This window comes from Bactrocera tryoni, chromosome 4, assembly GCF_016617805.1.
Source record: "Bactrocera tryoni isolate S06 chromosome 4, CSIRO_BtryS06_freeze2, whole genome shotgun sequence".
Classification (NCBI taxonomy): Eukaryota; Metazoa; Arthropoda; class Insecta; order Diptera; family Tephritidae; genus Bactrocera; species Bactrocera tryoni.
In genome coordinates this window covers 1,693,413-1,712,187 of record NC_052502.1, presented here as the reverse complement: position 1 = coordinate 1,712,187, position 18,775 = coordinate 1,693,413, and the positions used below count along the sequence as shown (strand labels likewise).

The 18,775-nt window shown below is 38.9% G+C and overlaps 1 long non-coding RNA gene and 1 other non-coding gene across 2 annotated transcripts in view; both read left to right on the top strand.

Annotated features, from left to right (window-relative positions):
* The first annotated feature begins 1,540 nt into the window (after positions 1-1,540).
* Trnaw-cca lies at positions 1,541-1,612 on the top strand. The gene has a single exon. It is a non-coding gene; the product is annotated as a tRNA-Trp (tRNA).
* Positions 1,613-9,589: 7,977 nt separating this feature from the next.
* The window catches only part of LOC120775948, an 85,655-nt gene continuing 76,469 nt past the window's right edge, over positions 9,590-18,775 (top strand). Inside the window, exon 1 of the long non-coding RNA XR_005705366.1 lies at positions 9,590-9,739. This is a non-coding gene — a long non-coding RNA (uncharacterized LOC120775948). The remainder of the gene's footprint in view (positions 9,740-18,775) is intronic.

Sequence of the window (18,775 nt, the reverse complement as noted above, 5' to 3'; positions counted from 1 at the left end):
CCACGCTCACAAAACGCCATAAACCGAAAACCTATAAAGTGCCATAACTAAGCACCTAATTAAGATATAAAACTGTAATTGGCACAAGGGATCACAGTAGGAAGGGGCACCTGTGGGAAAATTTTGTTCAATGGGCAATGAGCATGGCCCCACCCTCTAATAAATTTAATGTGCATATCTCCTAAACCGCTTAAGCTAATATAACCAAATTCGACCACCGCGAATATTATAACAACTATTATAGTATGAAAATGGACGAAATCGGATGAAATTCTCACTCCCCATATAACGGTACTGTTCAAAACTACTAAAAGCGCGAAAATCAATAACTAAACCCGCCAGAGACGTAAAAATTTGCCGTCGAGATGGTATGAGAACGCTTTATGGGAGCCGGTGTGAAAATTGGACGATGGGCGTAGCACCGCCGACTTTTTGGTGAAATTCCATATCTCGGGACCCGACTGACCGATTTCGAAAAACCCCCTAGGTACCGAATATTTAGACCACGGTGTCTACAGTTGACTTTTGTTAGAAAATATCGGTCAATGTCTGAGATGTATAATTGAAATTCAAGGATAGTACTTCTCTAACAATGGTTTGTCTGTTTGTCAAAAATGGGTTGAATCGGACCAATACTCCCTTAGTCCCCATATATGTGTCTAATATAAAGATACTCGAACTTCCGGATGACTTTTTACCGCATTTATCAGCCAATATGTGAGTTATTTCAATGAAAATGAGCCAGCGTGTTTTACTCATAACAGTGTATCTTTGTGCCAAAAATTAATACATTTGAGTGAAAACTTGACTTACCCCCCATGTTACTAATATCAGGATTTTCGAACATCCGACTGATTTTACTCTTTTAGTTTTTAGTATGTGACATGTTAATAGTATGTGGTGTTGGAAAAATAGATAAAATGTGGTTGACACTACCCCAACTGCCATATACTACATATAATGGGTTTCGTTTTCGTAACAAACAATACATAAGCATAAGTGTCTGTTAGCATGTGAGTTATATATAGAATATGTATGGGATATATAAAAATGCTTGGATTTCGATACTCAGGTTGACGTTTTACTTCTTAAGGTATTTCCCATGCTCATTCCTGAAAGTTGCAAGAATATAAAATGTTCGGTTGCACCCGAACTTAGCCCTTCCTTACTTGTTATATATACATATATACATATATGCACGCGATCGCTTGTTCGTATCAGCTTATCAGCTTTGAGTGCAAAAGCATATTATAAATATTTTACTATTTATTCTAAATTTAGTTCTGCAAACATACAATAACAAAATAAATTAGTGGCCAACTAAGTGCCGCTCTCATATGTAGTTATAATAATATACTATGTGTATGTGTCCAACTACTCTCTACTCTCGTATATGTGTGCGTTGTTGTTGTTTCGTCACATCGAATGTGAGCACTATTGAAGGCATATTATGTTCTTTTATTGTTTTTGAATGAGTAATTGTTGTGCTGGACGTTTTTTTATTTATTTTATGTTTGATGTTTGTCACTAAATCTCACAAGACTCCGTGGCGCAACGGTAGCGCGTCTGACTCCAGATCAGAAGGTTGCGTGTTCAAATCACGTCGGGGTCAACACAACTAATGCGTGGCGTTGATGAATCCAACTTTTTTAATTGGAAATATTGTTGTCAAGGATAATAAGTACATAGGAGCGTAATAAAAAATATATTCGCACACAAAATATGAGGTATGCATGGAAATGGAATGATTCCTCAGGCACATATTTCCAGAGGCATTCATGTTAATTTGTCACATATCCAATTATTTCATTATTTTAAAATGCTTTTTTTTAAATATTTACAGAAAAACGATCCCGGTTAAATGAATAACAGCTGACTTATTGAAATTGCCATGGAACGCTCATTTAACCCAAGTTGCCACTTTGCAAGTGCCGTATTAAATGAGTACCCTTGTTATCTAACAGAGAAACAGAAGTCATATTATTCGGTATATGTACTAGGGCTAATGTCTATAATTATGTGTACAATTTGATTGATTTATCAAATGCATTTTAAAAATGGACTAATATGATATCGAGTTCCCAACTGCCAATATGATGTTCATTCGTTTGTTGTGCTACCAAAATTATCGTGGTATCCATCCATTGTGTGGCCAGCAGCAAACAAACATTAACCTTCCCAAGTGTGCCTGTAAATAGCAGAAGAGCCGCCTGTTGCCTCGAAGCAAGATACTCTGCGAAACTTTCAATTTCTCGCATTCCTTCAATTTTTAACAATTTATTTCTGGCACCGTGCGCTGAATAAGTACATCATTGTGCCGGCTCAGTTGTTTCACTGCTCTTGGCTTCTTTTCGTGCCAGCCGAATGCAGGCGGCGATGTGTCAAGTGTAAATGCGTTGAACGTTTTACAGCTCATAAAAGTCTATTAAATTATTCAAATGCGCCTCAGACATTGTAGCGGGGTGAGTCAAACGCAGTAGGCGAAGCGAAAGCTAGCTGAGTAGTCAGCAACACGAAAGTGTTGAATATGGGAATAAAAAGAAGAGAAGATAAACAAATGTCATTACAAGATGCAACGTTATCGTGTCCGCTAAAAGCTTTGGAGAAGGTAAAGACACTTATGCATACACATACATATGAAAATTACGAGCGCGAGCTGGGATCCCTGCTGAGAAGTCCACAAACGCATTTAAAAACATTGTTGAAGTATTTATGTATTCACTGCTTCTTAGTTGCGCGGACCCCAGAAGGCATCTGTCTGATGCGTAACTGTGGGCACTATGGCACATCTCCGTTTCTTGAACTTGTAAGAGTTATGTAGCTTCAATTTGTCCTCAAGACGTTTTAAACCACTGACAGAGCTAGTGGATTCGAGCTCTTACTTTGTGCGATGAGGTTAATGGGTTAAGTGTTTGCGAGCTGTATGCCTTTCATTTGCGGTTAAAGCTAGAAAATTTCTACGTGATATGGCTTTTGCAGCACTTAAGAGTTTTTCTGGTTGACCCAGAGAATTATATGTAGAATTTTGTTGTAAAGTCGTCGAACAATTTAATACAAATTAAATAATATTATAAAAGATCAGTAGCGCCAAAATTTGTTAGACATACATACTTATTATTAGTTAGACCTTGGTGAAACCATGGAAATTTCAAGTAACATGTGACGGAATATTACCTCTGCCGTTCAGATGTGCATTCTGAATGAATCACTCTGAGGTCCAGCAACGCGCACATGTGTAAAAAAGATTGTATGTTTTTGTTATATTTAGTGTTTGTTGCAACATTGTTTGATTGTTGTTGCAACTGTCGATGACGCGAGTGAAAAACGGAACCTGTTAGCTTGATGAACACAGTGACAAGCGCTCATTGAATGTAAATAGACTTGTATAATTTGTAGCTCAAAGTGTCGACAAAACGCAAATACGACAATTTTCGGAATTGCAAAACGTAGAACTGTCAGATGTGGGGATAAGCGGCGATCAGTTAAAAACGCTGGTCATGTTTTACTTCTTAACTAGAGGATTTTGAAATGATTTTTATTGAACTAAGAGTGACCACCGAGGATGAAGGGGAGGGATTGAACTCTGTCTATGTGTGTGAGACGTAATTTAAATAGTAACTCTACGACAAGTCTGGTTAAGCCTTGTTTAAATGGTGTGGAACAGTTGTTGCAACCATTAATTGAGTATAGCAGGTCTATGCGCCGATTTATTGAGTGCCTTAAGAGCTGGTATATTTGCAACTTGAACGCTTTACCATTAACACCAACTGAATTCGCCACACATTAGTTAAACCCTTCGCTCGGTTGCTGACGCCGTTAGTGTTGTACTATGAATGGCGCAGTAAATGGTCTGTCAGTCAAAAGCTGTCAGTCTGATTGTGCAACCTACGGAGATTCAATGTGTGGCGCCACGTGTGTGTGCGTGTTTACATTGGACGTGTGACATTTGCCACATTTGCATTGATTTTCAATTTGATTTCATTTTAGCTTTTTTCCGCTTTCAATGAAGCGCATCCAATTCAGCATTTGCCTTTTTGTCCATTTTCAACAAGTGCCCGTCAATACCCGAATATGAGACGGCGAAATTGGTGGTTGTGCATAGCGCCAGCTGCGCCTGTGGCGATGGTTGAATTGTCGGATTATGTGGCGCTTTGATCGGATGTGTGGCAGCTTGGAAAATGTTGACTTCCGATGGCAGTGATTTGAGCGCCACCAACTCGTCTTCATCATTCGTTTGGCGGTGGAAATAAAAATGAAATGGTGCACAGAAAGAATAAAAAGCAATAGAAACTAAAAGAAAAGCTAAATTCCTTCAAAGATAAAATCGGAAAAATAAAAAATAATTGAAAAGCCGAAAGTACCATCGCAAATAAAAAAGCGCTAAAAGAAAAGACGAAATTTGCATTTTGCAACAGCGGCCAGGACAGGCGACAGGATACACACGACAAATGTCAGCATTATACTAGCTCCGTTAACACAAACTAAAGGCGGGGTACGCTTTGTTCCTTCTCTCTTGGTAACAGTTGCGTGTGTGCAGTGTACCACATCGGTTTGCCAGACTGATTTGCTGCTACTTGAATTTGCGGCTTGTTGTTGTTGGCAGGTTATGGACACACATACGTATATATTTTAAAACATATACTTATGAGACCATATCTCCACTGAAAAGATAGGGAGTTGCAATGGAATGATGCAATAAGCGGTTGTTAAGAACCTTAGTTGCCGCAGATAGAAAAATATAGTTTCGCATAATCTGCCTGTGTGCGGGTGGGGACTAGCTACAAACTTTACAGTCTTCACTGTATTATGTGAGCGTGAATATTTGCACATAAAATATTTGAATTCAAAATCGCTTAAGTGCTCAAGAAGCTTGAACTTGAGAAGTTCCTCCGCTGTTGGCTTTGAGAGAAATTAACAAATCTTCGTCATTTTCTAGTCAGCTCCACATCATTAAGCTTCCCTTCATTAGCTGTGACCCTCTTGACAACGTTTCTTTGCTGTCAGCAATTGGCATTTCAGTTTTGGCTATCCGAAGAGCTTTGTGTTAAGATAAAATATATACTCATTGCTATTGTTGCTGTGGCTGCCAAAAGTACGTTGGGGCTGTTTGATAAGTTTTTAAGGAGTTTGCTGTCGACATAAATTTGGGCGACGTGGTTACGTTTGGGGCAAGTGAGAGCGCTTTTGTCCAAACGGTGGCCTGGTTACAGTTAATTTCGGTGCTACGTAGAGATTCAGTACATGTGTGCACCCGAACAAACACAAATTGGCGCAAAATGATTGCGAAGATACTCGTAGGCATTTAAATGCATTTTCAGATACCAACAACATACAGAACTGCAGCCACATATGTGCATATGCACTTCATATATATATATATATATATATATATATATATATATGTTGGTGTGGATGTATGAGGTCTTGTAGCTGACACTGCCCGAGCGTTTGACTGCCGTTCAATTTGCATGCCAAATTAGTTTACTCTCCATCGTGGATACAAGCTGTGCCCCTGGAGCATGAGAACTGTGCCACTGTAACATGCAAATAACACACACAAGCTACAAGCGACCGCGCACACACACACAACACGCATGTAATAGAATTGCAATATAAACACTTGCAGAACCCTCATAGTTGATGTTGATATTAATTCGTCTATTATAGTTGTAGTTGTTGGGGTTGTTACCTCATTCATCCCAGCGCAGTTTCCACAGTCTACCAGTTCTTGCTACAATTTGTTGCCTTATTTGTATAAACGCAATTAGGAAGGAAAGTGCTTGATTATGAATGTATCTGGGAATGTGTGTGCGTGTTTGTCGGTGTGTGAGCAGCTTAGAGAGTCAGCACTCTAACAATATGGCACCAGCGAGCGCTCTGCTGTTCGTAACAAGATAATCAACACCAGGCGCTGTGGCAGCAACAACGACTGTGGTCACACAAAACGCTCCAACAACAGCAACAACGAATGTTCGGTGTCTTGACTCTACACATGCCCACAGGAGCACACAAGCAACCAAACATTTTCTCTCAGTGTGTTGCAATGGATTACAATGCCGTTGCCAATCCGCGGGGTTGCTGTCTAAATTTCTTTGCCATGACATCACTGAATATTTAAGCTTCGTTCATGTCTGGGCGCCTGCAGTTATGCAACGCGCCTGAGAGCACTTCAGTTGTTGTTGACTGTGGTCAGCTCTCGTTGTCAGGTATGCCTATGATCGTATGCATACGTGCATGCAATGTTTATTGTGTTTGTGTGAGTGTAAGCGTCTCGGAGCGGCGGTAATGGCTTTTTTCTGCGTTACAAATTGGGTGGAGACCCAAGGCTGCTTGGAATTATTTAAGACTAATTTTCTGTGACTAAAACTCTTTGGATGATATCAGATATAATGGTTTTATCTTTTTTTATTCTTCCAGACCCTCTTATGTAAGGGATGTTTATTTAGGGTTATCGCATCCCAAAAATTATTATTTCGAGTTTCTTTAAGTTCCAAAACAGTGGTTGGCATTTCAGAGCACAATTGTGCAAACTGCAACTGTACTGTATATCTCATAAACATTGGTTATTCTTAGGAAATCTCATCTCCGAAATCTGTATCATATTATAGCAAATATCAAAAAAGCTGTCAATACTTCATTTAGAAGCAAAGAGTGCGTAAGAGGTAACAAAGTCTGGCGATGTGTCTAATGTCTTTCTACATATAATGAAGTTCAGGACATAGCTCTCGCATCAGTATCTACAATAGCTATTTCCGAAGATATATGTAACCTTCACTTGATATCCCGATATCTAGAAATCATTGCCATCACTATTCAAGAGCTTTGAAACTACTAAGTTATATGGGGGTATACCTTGAGAACCAGCGATGGGCAACATTGACGATTGCTATGAGAGGGCAACCACATAGGAAGGCTTATTCGTATGTACTTGGGCAGCATACTTTGTGAATGATCAACCATCATACATTTTACCCATTAAGCGCAATAATAAGGACAATAAAATTAGCTACTCAATGAAGCGACTGCGATTGAAAGTGGGGAAAAATAAACGATTTCTAGAATTCTGGGCATACAAAATGGCGCCATAAAATCGCGTTTAATTGAATGAAAATCGGCAAAGGCAAACAAGCAATTCTCTGCACGCATTTGGGGCGGGACCGAGACCGAAAGCTGTAAATAAGCTAAGCGGTGAAGTTTGCAAACTTTTCAGACTTAAAGGCGCCGCTGACGGAAACGGTGACGGTGACAGTGGTGGTGATGCCGCTCAGATATGAAAGTAATGTCCTATTTCCTGGCGGTAAATGCGTTATCAATGCGGAGATGCACATTGTTAATGCGATGCGCATTAATTTTTATGAGCGCGCCAGACAGAATTTGCACTCGAGGTTCATGTCTCACCACATCACACTCGCAGGGGTGGAGGTGGGGCGCAGTACGGTGCGCATAGCAGTGTGTGCCAAGCATAAAATTACCGAATGGTTTGTTGTCAGCGTTTCCAAACAAAGTGAAAAAGCGTGAATTTAAAGTGAAAAATGGGCAAGTGGTCAGTTGTTGGGAGATCTGTGCGCGTCGGTCGGCCTTCAAGGACGAAGATAAATGGGAAACATAGTTGTAAAACAAAAAGGTGGAAAAATGGCACACGCCCAAGCAAAAAATAATGGAAAGCTTCAAAAAAAGGGTTATTCAAAAAGGGACAAAAATCCGACGGTTTACGGAGGTACATATATTTTGTAATGTTGAATGTCGTTTGCATTTCGGGATGTCGAGGTGTTTTTGTTTACGATGTCATTGCTTTTGTGGAGCTGGTGTAGTTGGTTAAGCTAACAGCGAGTTGTAGTATTTTACCAAATCCAAGCATAATACAATAATAAAATTTAAATTTCGCCACATTTCATTCACTTTGCGCCGTCAAAATGGTCGGTTAAATTATGCCAAGCGTAGAGGAGCAGAAAAGGGACGACTAAACGAAACCAAAAGATACAAATATATTTTTGACGTAAAATATGTTCAAAGCGAGAAACTGCAAACACACAGGAACATAGGAAACCGTTGGCAAAAGGAAGCCAAGGCTACTATCGCTAAGGAGATAAACAAAGGTAAATAGAAAAAGAGGCGACTGTCACCTTTAAGGGTATTTCATAAGTGAAAATGCCTGCTTTGATGTGTATCTTTGTGAATCGTTAAAAACTGTAAAAGCGTAGTAAAGAACGGCGTCAACATCAACTCCGGGCTCAAGCTCAACTGGCTTCAAAATTAAAGAACGCAATTTGTTTTTTTTTTTATTTTTCATATCAACGCTCAAAGTAAAGTGAAGGCATATGGCGCAGGTAAAGGACAGCTCTGCAGTCATCATTGAAAGGTCCGTAGGCCGGCGCACAAAGGGTTAATTAAAGATTATTAGAAATTGTGTATGTATGTTTCAGTTAATTTCGCCATTTATAATAATTGCTCTTGAAGCCGGCAGGCGGCTGAGGTTGGCGCGTACTTCAAGCTGCCGCAAATGGTCAATGGGTGTCTGTAATTTGTATAATGTAATTTATGCCTTTGGATATTAAAACTTCAAAAGGCGCAAACAAGCTGTTACATCGTTACAGAGGAGAAATTCACATTTCTGCTCATTGCGGATTTGACCGTTTCTACATAAAGGAATGCAAATTGATACTTTCATACAAACGTACCTAACACATACACAGCCAATACATGTGTATGTATATGTAATATCGACTGAAGAAATTCTTCGTGTTCAAGAATTCTTTGTCTCATTGTACAAAAATAATAATTATATAAAAAATATTTTTTCAAACTGCTATACCGAAGCTCATGCTATGCTCGCGAACTCGATCGGGCGTCTTTCATAAAATGCTTCCTCAGGAACACCTGCTTACTGAGCTCATGAGAAACCACGGCCGAAGAACACATCAATCGAAGGCGAATTTGCCTTTCTAACAATTTAAATATAGCTCTTCCGTTAAGCCGTACATTGTACTTATATAGTACACACTTGCGCATATGTATGTGTGTGTGTGTTGTTGCACTTGGAATATTGTGTTATAAATCCATTAAAATAAAATGAAATGAAAGCAAAGCAAATCCACAAGAATTGTTCAACGACTCGTAAGTAGGGAAGTAAGTAAGCGAGTGAGTGTGTAAGCTAAGTTGTGGTTGGTAAAACACAACAATGCAAAAATAACATGCAACAAAAACATTGTACGGACCCAGTTCAAATGCAGCAAGTAGAAAAACTGCAACAAGGATATGCATAAATTGCGCAACAAACGAAGCGAGCGAAGTGAATGAAACGAGCAACAGCAGAGAAACAATGGACGACCATAATAAGTCCAACTGGCTCTGGCTTGGCAGCGGCAGAGGCAGAGGAAGAGGCAGAGCACCAACAGCAGCAGCAGCAGAAATAAGTTTTCGCAAATTCTAATATGGGCACTTTTGTTGGCATTAAGTTTTATTTGTATTTTTGTGCAATAAGTTGCTGTTTTTATTACTGTTGCAGCTTCGGTGGCTGCCGACCATTCGAAACGTTGGAAGCGCTGTCTTGGTTTTGCTGGCTTTTAGTTTGTGAGTGTGTTTTGTTGGCAAGTTGCCGTGGCCGGTTGGAAGAGGGGAGAGAAGTGTATTTCTTTTGTTTAATTATTCGGGTTGTGGCAAGAAGGAGTTCCGTTTGTATGTTGCGAGGATATTTCGTTTTGTGCACCGTTCAATTTGCTTAAGGATGCTGAGAGGAAAAGTGAGTGTTATTTTATACTTAAAATATGCTTCAAGTAAAAATTGCTAAGAATAAACCGAGCCAAAAAGCTTTCAGCACACACTTGAAAGTTCTTAATTTTATTGCAAGCATATTGACTGAAAACTTAAGTGTTTTACTTGCAAACGACGCAAGCCTTTCAAAGGATGTGTAATACTTATATTATTTATACCTATTTTATATGCAACTTCATTCAATTAGAGGACAACACAAAGCGTTGGAAAGCTCAATGAAAAGTTCACATTTCAAAAGATTAAAAGAAATTGACCTAAAATGATGATATGTATATCATATAGCAATATAAATTGCCGTTGAAGGAAATACATCACTTTGGATTTAAAAGTCTCGTTAATACAAATGCTGCGCCAGAGAAATATCTTAGAAATTTCGAAATAGAGTAAAAAGCGGTTTATAAAATATTTGTTTAATTAACTAATTTGTGTTGGAAATACTCTGCGTTTCTCGCAATGAGAAGGTTATAGGTAAATATTTATACCCTGAACAGGGTATATTAAGTTTGTCACGAAGTTTGTAACACCCAGAAGGAAGCGTCGGAGACTCTATAAAGTCTATATATGTATATAAACGTTCAGTATGTTGAGTTGAGTCGATTTAGCCATGTCCGTCTGTCCGTCCGTCCGTCTGTATACTATATACGAACTAGTCCTTCAGTTTTTACGATATTGTTTTGAAATTTTGCAAACGTCATTTTCTCATCAAGAAGCACTCATTTGTCGGAACTGCCGATATCGGACCACTGTAACATATAGCTGCCGTACAAACTGAACGATCGGAATCAAGTTCTTGTATGGAAAACTTTCACATTTGACAATGTATCTTCACAAAAGTTGGCACAGGTTATTTTCTAAGATTATAATGTAATATACGAAGAAATTGTTCAGATCGGCTCACTATAGCATATAGCTTCCATACAAACTAGACACATAGTTACTAAGAGAATTGCACCTGTGAAGGATATATTAGCTTCGGTGCAGCCAAAGTTAACGTTTTTTCTTGTTTTATACTACTCCCAGTATGATTAGAAGTTTATTGGACTGTAAATAGGCACGTGGGATTTTTCGACTTGTCAGGAAAGTAGTCTGCGTATAGAACAGTAACTTGCTAAATCTTATCTACATACTATATCTTAATGAATTTTCTTAATACAATTGGCATACTTATATAATATAATACTTGTATGTGCTTTTAATATAAATACACCACGATTGGAAGAAATACTTCAACATTAGCGAATCTATCCGTACGTCAATTTAGGGGTGAGTCAACCCATCGCCACTTATATAGCCAATTCAGGTGGAAAATATTTTGCCTTATGTCACTAATGTTTGCTTCTTAAGAGCATGCTTTAAACCTTTTATGACTGACTTAATTGCTAATAAATCTTCAATTTCAACAAATGTTTGTTGAAAACTGGTACATTCAATCACCATATACAATAAGTAAGGCAGTGCCAAGCTGTGATGCAGCCGAGGATTAAATAGATTAGATGGTATGAATGAAAGCTCCGTGAAAAGTTTAGACTTGTTTGAAAAGTTTATTTGGAATTTTCTTTAAAATTATTATTTGTTATTAGGAGAAATTTTGAATTTTTATATCTTACAAGCCCACTTATTGTAGTTTCACCAAAACCTCTCCTACTATCCGAAATATCGACCTAATTAATTAATATGAGTCAATATTTTCGGAAAAGCTAAACTATACAAAAGAATGCCTTGGTATCATACTGTTTGGATAACGAAACGCCCTGTGCTATATATGGGCTAGGAGAACACATAGTTAGTTTGAAATATACTTCTAATCTACTATCTGTTCAATAAATGGCAGAAGCCTCTGCAGCCTCCTCCGGAGGCCGATTCCTTGATATGTTAGTAATTTTATACAAATGTAACTCAAACGGTAATGTACAAACCTATTGTACTTAGTGCAACATGTTGCGAGGGTATAAAAATCATAGTTGTGTTTATATGTGCATACCTATGGCATTCCATGTGCTTGCCATCCGAGATGTATGTTGCATATATAAAGCATTCTCGGTGACTATTCGATTTGATTTTATCGAACTAATATAATATTCCATTCATTTCATCGCACTTCATTTCACACAGCAATCGTAAAATTGATTTCACATGCTCGCATACTCACATACAAGAACTTCACTTCATTTATTGGGAAATTCCGCAGATTCTACTGCTGTTGGTGCAGCATATCGAACAACTAAGAAACGGAGGAGGCGCAAGTAACTTTGGCATCGACAAAGTTTCATTTTAACGAAATTGTTAACATCTTGAAGTGACTTGAAGTTGAAATCGTTCCGGAACTTCCCAACCCCTGCCCGTTTCAGCGAAGACATGCGCCACTTGATTCGTTAATTTGTTCCCCAAATTAATGTCCATAATTCTTTGACTTACACAAAATTAAATGTGAATGGGTGATCTCACAGTTGCCGGTGCCTTCTTCCCTCCTTCCTTCAACTGCTTTCAATTTTATTGTCGATTTTGTTCGCCACAGCATTTCTCAGTACAATTAAAATTCACCAAAAATTTACTAGCAGCTCATAAAGTAGGGAGGACTTGAAATTCCAACGAGTCATTTCGGTGAGATTCAATATGCAACAATTTGTGGCAAGAATTGTTAAAGTGAGTAAATCCAGCAAAACTTAACGCCTTTAGGGTGTCCATAGCAGTTGGTGTGTTGATGGGCGGGAATGTCGGCGCGAGGGTGGCTAGTTCCTGCTTCGTGTCCGTTTGTGTCTGACACTTTTAGTACGCAATTAATGTGTTTAAATTAAGTGTGCTAATATAAATTAAAGTGCGAAAAATTAACATTGCGGCAAAGTGTAAATGAAGCAGAAGACTGCTGCAGCATGGGTCCATAAGATTTGCAAGTGTATGAGTTGTGTGTGTGTGTATAAGAGCAGCAAAGCTTTTGTTTGGGGGGTAGGGTGCGACCACTGGCAGAGAAGGACGTGGAACTGAATGAAACCATAGTCGCTTCAGTGTGACGCAACTAGTGGAGCAGGGCGTGAGCAAGTGGCAATGAATGCAGGTGGAAAAATTTGGCTAATATTCTTTAGGTTCGGGGGGTATTTTCGACTTTTCCGCTTTCGAAACTAGATGATTGCGAGAACTCCTCTTCGCTTTTGGTATTTTTTTTGCGCTGGTTCGTCATTTTAACGTTATCGTCTCCGCACTAAGGAAATATGCTGCCGTGATTGCAAAACTGCCTTCTATTGGCTAAAAAGGGTTTTGGCTTTTCACTTTCATTAAATTAATTATTTTTATGATTACCTATTAAGGTAATAGGACAATTAATACGAAATCAGCGTAAATTTGAAATCAATTAACTACTCAAGTGCGTTTTATTATCAGCGCAAATGCTACCAACACTGGCGCAACAACAACAACAGCAAGCGAGTATAGTTGGTGACCGCTTATTTTGTGACCATAATTTGTTGCTGTTATTGCTTAAATAAATGCGCAAATAAATTCACTAATGCGTTAATTGATGACCACAACTTACATGTAACGGCAACAGGTGAGTGACAACTACAACAAATCCACACATACATACATATATACATATGAAGGTGTGTGCATATAAGAGCAGAGAAGGGCTACTCATGAGGCATGTGAGGTGCACAGCAGAAGCTGGCGCTGAAACTCAATATTAATAAATACGAGAAATTTGATAATAAAAATTGTGGAGCGCCGATGCATTTGCGGTTAACGGTTCGTAAGCGCAAATACAGTTACATATATAGCTTACATATTTCGCGAAATATTATGCTTATTTATTAAATTCCAAATAACATTTTTGTTGGTTTGATAGCTCGTTTGTGATATAACATCTGACCCTTTGCCTTTTTGGTCAGAATATTAATGTGCTAAATATCATATTTTGGCTATTTTTCGTGCATTAGTGAGTCGAAAACGCGTTATAGCGGGCACATATTGTGTAAATAAATGAATTTTCAAGAGATAATGGAGAATATCTGTATATCGTGAATAGGAAATATTACATACGGCAAGTGTCGGAGCGAATTGTCAATGAAAATTTGTAGGATGGACAGAAATTTGATGTAATTGAATCGACTTGGCGGTACAAACTTTAATAAAGTAATACAATTTTTTTCATCTTAATTTGGCGCAGGAGAACTAATCACGCCCACTTCACATAAAACGAGAGTGTGTTTGTCTTGGAAAAAAGAGAGTGTGTTTTCCTTAAAAACCCGTACCTATCTTTCAACCCATGGGTCCGTTCATTTGTCTGGTAATAGCAATGACTTATACATATCTGCAATTTTTAAATAATATATTGGCCAGTCGGAAAAGTCTTTTCGTATTTCTAATCAAATTTCAATTTATTTTTTTTACATTTATAATGAACTTATCTCTTGGTCCATCTTGGTCCACCACTTTTACCATTTTTCCACCAGAGACATCATTGTAAAATTTTTCTGGTTTCTCGGCGAAAAACTGCGGCAAGTAATTTTCGTAGGCTTCGTTTGAAGCCAACTTTACACCATTAAGGGAGTTCTGCATTGACTGAAGCATATGGTAGTCTGATGGTGCAAGGTCAGGGCTATATGAAAGATGCATCAAGTTTTTCCAGTTTTGCCGAATCATCAAAAATGTGTGTGGTCTAGCGTTGTCCTGATGGAAGATGAAGCCCTTTCTGTTGGTCAGTTCTGGCCGTTTTTTCGATTGCTTGCTGCAATCTCATCAGTTGTTGACAGTAATATGTAGAACCAATCGTTCGACCAGGTTGAAACAGCTCATAGTGGATGATTCCTTTCCAATCCTACAAAACACTTAGCATAATCTTACGAGGCGTTAATTCTGGATTTGCGACCATTTATTGAGCTTCACCACGCTTGGACAATGATCCTTTTCACACATATTTGTCATATTTGATCCACTTTTCGTCTCATGTTACCATTCGCTTCAGAATTGGTTCGATTTTACTTCGTTTCAGCAAAGAGTCGCAGGTTTTAAATCGGTCCATTAAATTTTTCCCAGACAATTCATGTGGTACCCTAACTTCGAGGTTATTTTTGTAGTCAGCCTTTTTTAAATAGTTCAAAACCATTTGATGACGAATGTTAAGTTCTTTATCGATGTCATGGCTGCTTATCTGATAGCCTGGTCAATCTTTTCCATAATTTCATCGACTTATCGATAGGTCCACCAGAGCGAAGTGCGTCTTTAACATCGAAATTTCCAGAACAGAAGCGTGCGAACCATTGTTGTGCTACGCGAACTGATACAGGATCGTTTCCGTAAACTTCAAAAATTTCATTGGTGGCTTGCGTGGCATTTTTTCCTTTTTTATACAAACATTTCAAATACTCGTATAACGAATTTCATCATTATTTTCACTAATTTTTGAACAGCTGTAACTCTTTTTAAACTTCCCCGAATTTAATTTGTTTTTGGTAAAATGAAGCTTAAAACCTCACCTTTCCAACACTATATGATATGACAAAATGTGATTGACAGCACTGAAGATATACGACTGCAACGACATCTATTGGAAAAATTCTTATTCGACCACCCAATATATCCGTCTGATTTTGAACACATTTCGTTCTTCGGTAGTTCATTTGATACCAAAAGTGGGCGCGATCGTCACATAAAGTAAATTAGACCGTAGAGCTTATAAATATGTATCCTTTTTTGTCTGCGCTTGTGTGATTTAGCAAATTAGAAGATTTTTACTACTCTTCACTCCAACCTCGAATGTCATTCTCAAAATGCACTTAAAGTCACTATTCATCGCTCGTTGGCCAATGAAAAGGCTGAACTGCAAACTGTGGCAAAATGATTATATTATAATATTAGCTATGACATGATTAAAATCCCTTGAGTTGCAAATTGGCAAATTTTATGTATGATTGGCCTTCTCTTTGAAACAGAATTTTCCACTCGCTAGCATTGGGGCCAGTAAATTTAGCGGCCACAAATATTGGATTGGGCGCGGATATCGCGCTATTTTCAGCTTTTTATTGCCAGTGCAGCCGTGTGTGCGGTGCCGACGTGGTGATGTGGCACCGTGCACTTTTGGAATAGCAAATTAGCTGCTAATGTTGCATGGCAGCAGCTACAGTACACGCCGTAAACCGAAGGCCACACCCAAATCTACGCCGTTTGCCGCCATTGCACTTTGCACGCTCTCGCATTCAGCCAGCTGCACGCCGCTGTCGTGCGGTTATTGTGGCAAGATCGTCACTAATGCCATGCGTGTGGTTGTACAGTTAGATGTGCACGCGCCCAAATGTAGGCAATTTCCAAATTTCTTTCAGCGTTTGGCCACACAGCTTTTTAGTACTGCGCATAGCAAGTGGAGAGTGAGGTGGATGTGGTGCGGGGGTGGGTGCGACAAATTATATTTGCTGCAATACATTAAATTGCTCGTCTTTCATGTGAATTTCGGTGCTGTGCTTTGGCAAGCGCAGCCAATTTACTCGCGCAGCGTATTTGCGGCGTCGCCACCACAACAGCGACGCTAATAAAAACAACACTAACGAATGTGCCTGCAAAACACTGTTTTTCGGTGAATATGTGTGTGTGCGTGTGTTGCTGTTGCATTAGCATAATTAGCTGGCGCTGAAAGGTTCGTCGTCAGGTGAGGGCGCTTACGTTGCAAGAATTCGAGTTCAAGCGTCTGCACATATGCAACGATGCGGTTAATGTGGCCGCTTTCCATCTGTGCTCATGTATTTTGTATAAATTTGCAGGTGTATGTGTGTGTGTGTGGTGGAACTTGAAATATTCTCTTTGCCTACTCAGTAAAATTAAAATTTTAGTAGCAACGGTGTTAAGCCCTCTTAGGCGATCGAGTAAGTGAAAAAATGCTTGAAAAACAGAAAAGAAAGAGAGAACAAAGCCAATGACTTAAGGAATTTCCATGAATATTTCGTCTATTTAACTCGACAATCCTTACTGTTGTATTTTCCAAATATTTTTGGTGTGTACATTAAGTATGCGCGCAATGCCGGAAAGTTCGCGCGCTCCCCTTTGCTTCTTTGGCCTTTTGCCTTGCCTTTGAAACGCCATTCGCCTGGCTGCCTTACGACTCGGCTGTGGAGATTGTTGATGTTTTCTTACTTTAATGTCATGCGTCCTTGCGTTCTTTCGCCTTCTGCCGTTTGCTGGCGTGTTGTTGTTTAGATCCGCTATGTATAGAAAAGTCCGCGCCTTTCTTCGTGGTTCTCAGCTATGACGACGTTTGTTATTTATTTTACTTCCAATTTCATATTTTTGTTTAACAAATTTATATAGCGCGGAGTACAAGCGCTACCACACAGACCGTGCTGTCGCAGCAACTCAATAAATGGCAACCACAAAAACACAACAACAGTAGCGAGCTCACAAGAATTCTCTAAAGAATGAAGTAGTAAACCATGGGAATATAACGAGGTGTGTGAGGATGCTCGAGCGGCAGAGAAGTCGCGGCATACAGGAGTTTGTATATCTACACCTTCGAGAGTATTCCACCCAGAGTGAGGCGAATGTAAGCGCCGCGGTCGAAATTATTCAAATTTGTTAGTTCATCATGGTCTCATAAATTATTTTATTTACGTTTTTGTTGTTATTGTTTGAAGTATTTATTAATAATATTTATAACAGCCACAAATGCGGTTTGGTTAAGGTATTTCAGTGTTCTCGTTGTCGCCACAAGGAATCGAGGCCTTGAGTTCCCTCTACTAAGTGCAAGTGAGGAAAAAATGTAGAGTTGCAGACACTATATTAGTGCGGCTATATACTTTGTCTTTTGGCGGTTTGTGGCTTTTGAGGTATTTAAATGCTTTTAACTGGGGGCATAATTGCACATGTGCGTTTTACGGTGTTTTTTGTTCGCATGGCCGTCGTGGCAGCGAAGTTTGAATAGCGTTTGCAAACAATTTGTAGAATTAGCTTTTTGAGAAAAAAGTTTGTGGTCACGTCTGCAAATTTTCCAACTTCTGCGCGGGCTTCGGTGGTTAACGGTTTTTATTTTTTGCAAATTAACACATGCCCAATTGCGATCACTGACGCGTTCTATTCGGTCTATTCGGTTTTGTCCGATCTTCTTAATGGGCTGTATCCCACCGTGGAGTAAAAAAATTGGTGCACAATGTAAGAATTGTTTTGAAGAAGTTTTTCCAAACAAACTGCAGAGTATTTAAATAGGAGTTGTAGATTTGTGTAGAGGCGGTCAGACCACGAAGGAATCACGTGACGTGTAAAAGTGAGTACGAAGCTAATGATCTCTCTTTTGGACGAAAACGCAATGTAAGTATGTAAATGTAGGAAGGGTGTCCACCATGATCAAGCTTGAAAGTGTAAATATTAAGACTTGAACAACCTACTTCAAATTAAAAAGTATTAAAGAATAGGACTGCGGACGACTCTTCAAGCTCTTTTTTGCAATTTTTAATTTAAAAAAATGTGGTATTCTCAAGGTCTGCAGGAGCAAAAGCAGAAGTCACCAGTTTTTTTTCGAACGAAATATAGAGCTGTAAGTATTATTCTATTAGACCTTTAGCATGCTCTGTTTACATGTTTTTCTTAGTTGATCAGTTGTACTGCACGTGCTTCAAGCTATAAGACCTCCTATCTACGATATAGTATATAAGACAAACTCACTATATAAATATTTTTAATAGGCATAAACATAGGAAAGAAGTAAAACCCGAAAGATCCAGGAGTACATATCCCTGCAGGTAACCACAATTAAACGGCTGCTTTCGTGTATGTCTTGTCCTACCAGCGATTTAACTGTCTCAGTCGTCCACGTTGTTCTTTGAATTCTCCATAATTCGGCAGTAAATTTGCGGCGCTGACAAAAATTACGCATCATCCTTTCCGCTTTATTAATTCGCATGACTTATGTTGATTGTGAATTATTACTGCGTTGTGCCATATATCTTTGGAGAGCAGAGTGTGAGAAACAGTGAATGTGCGTGCTCGTGGACTATTTGATGCGGAATTTTGTATATTTCGAAGGTGTGTGTGT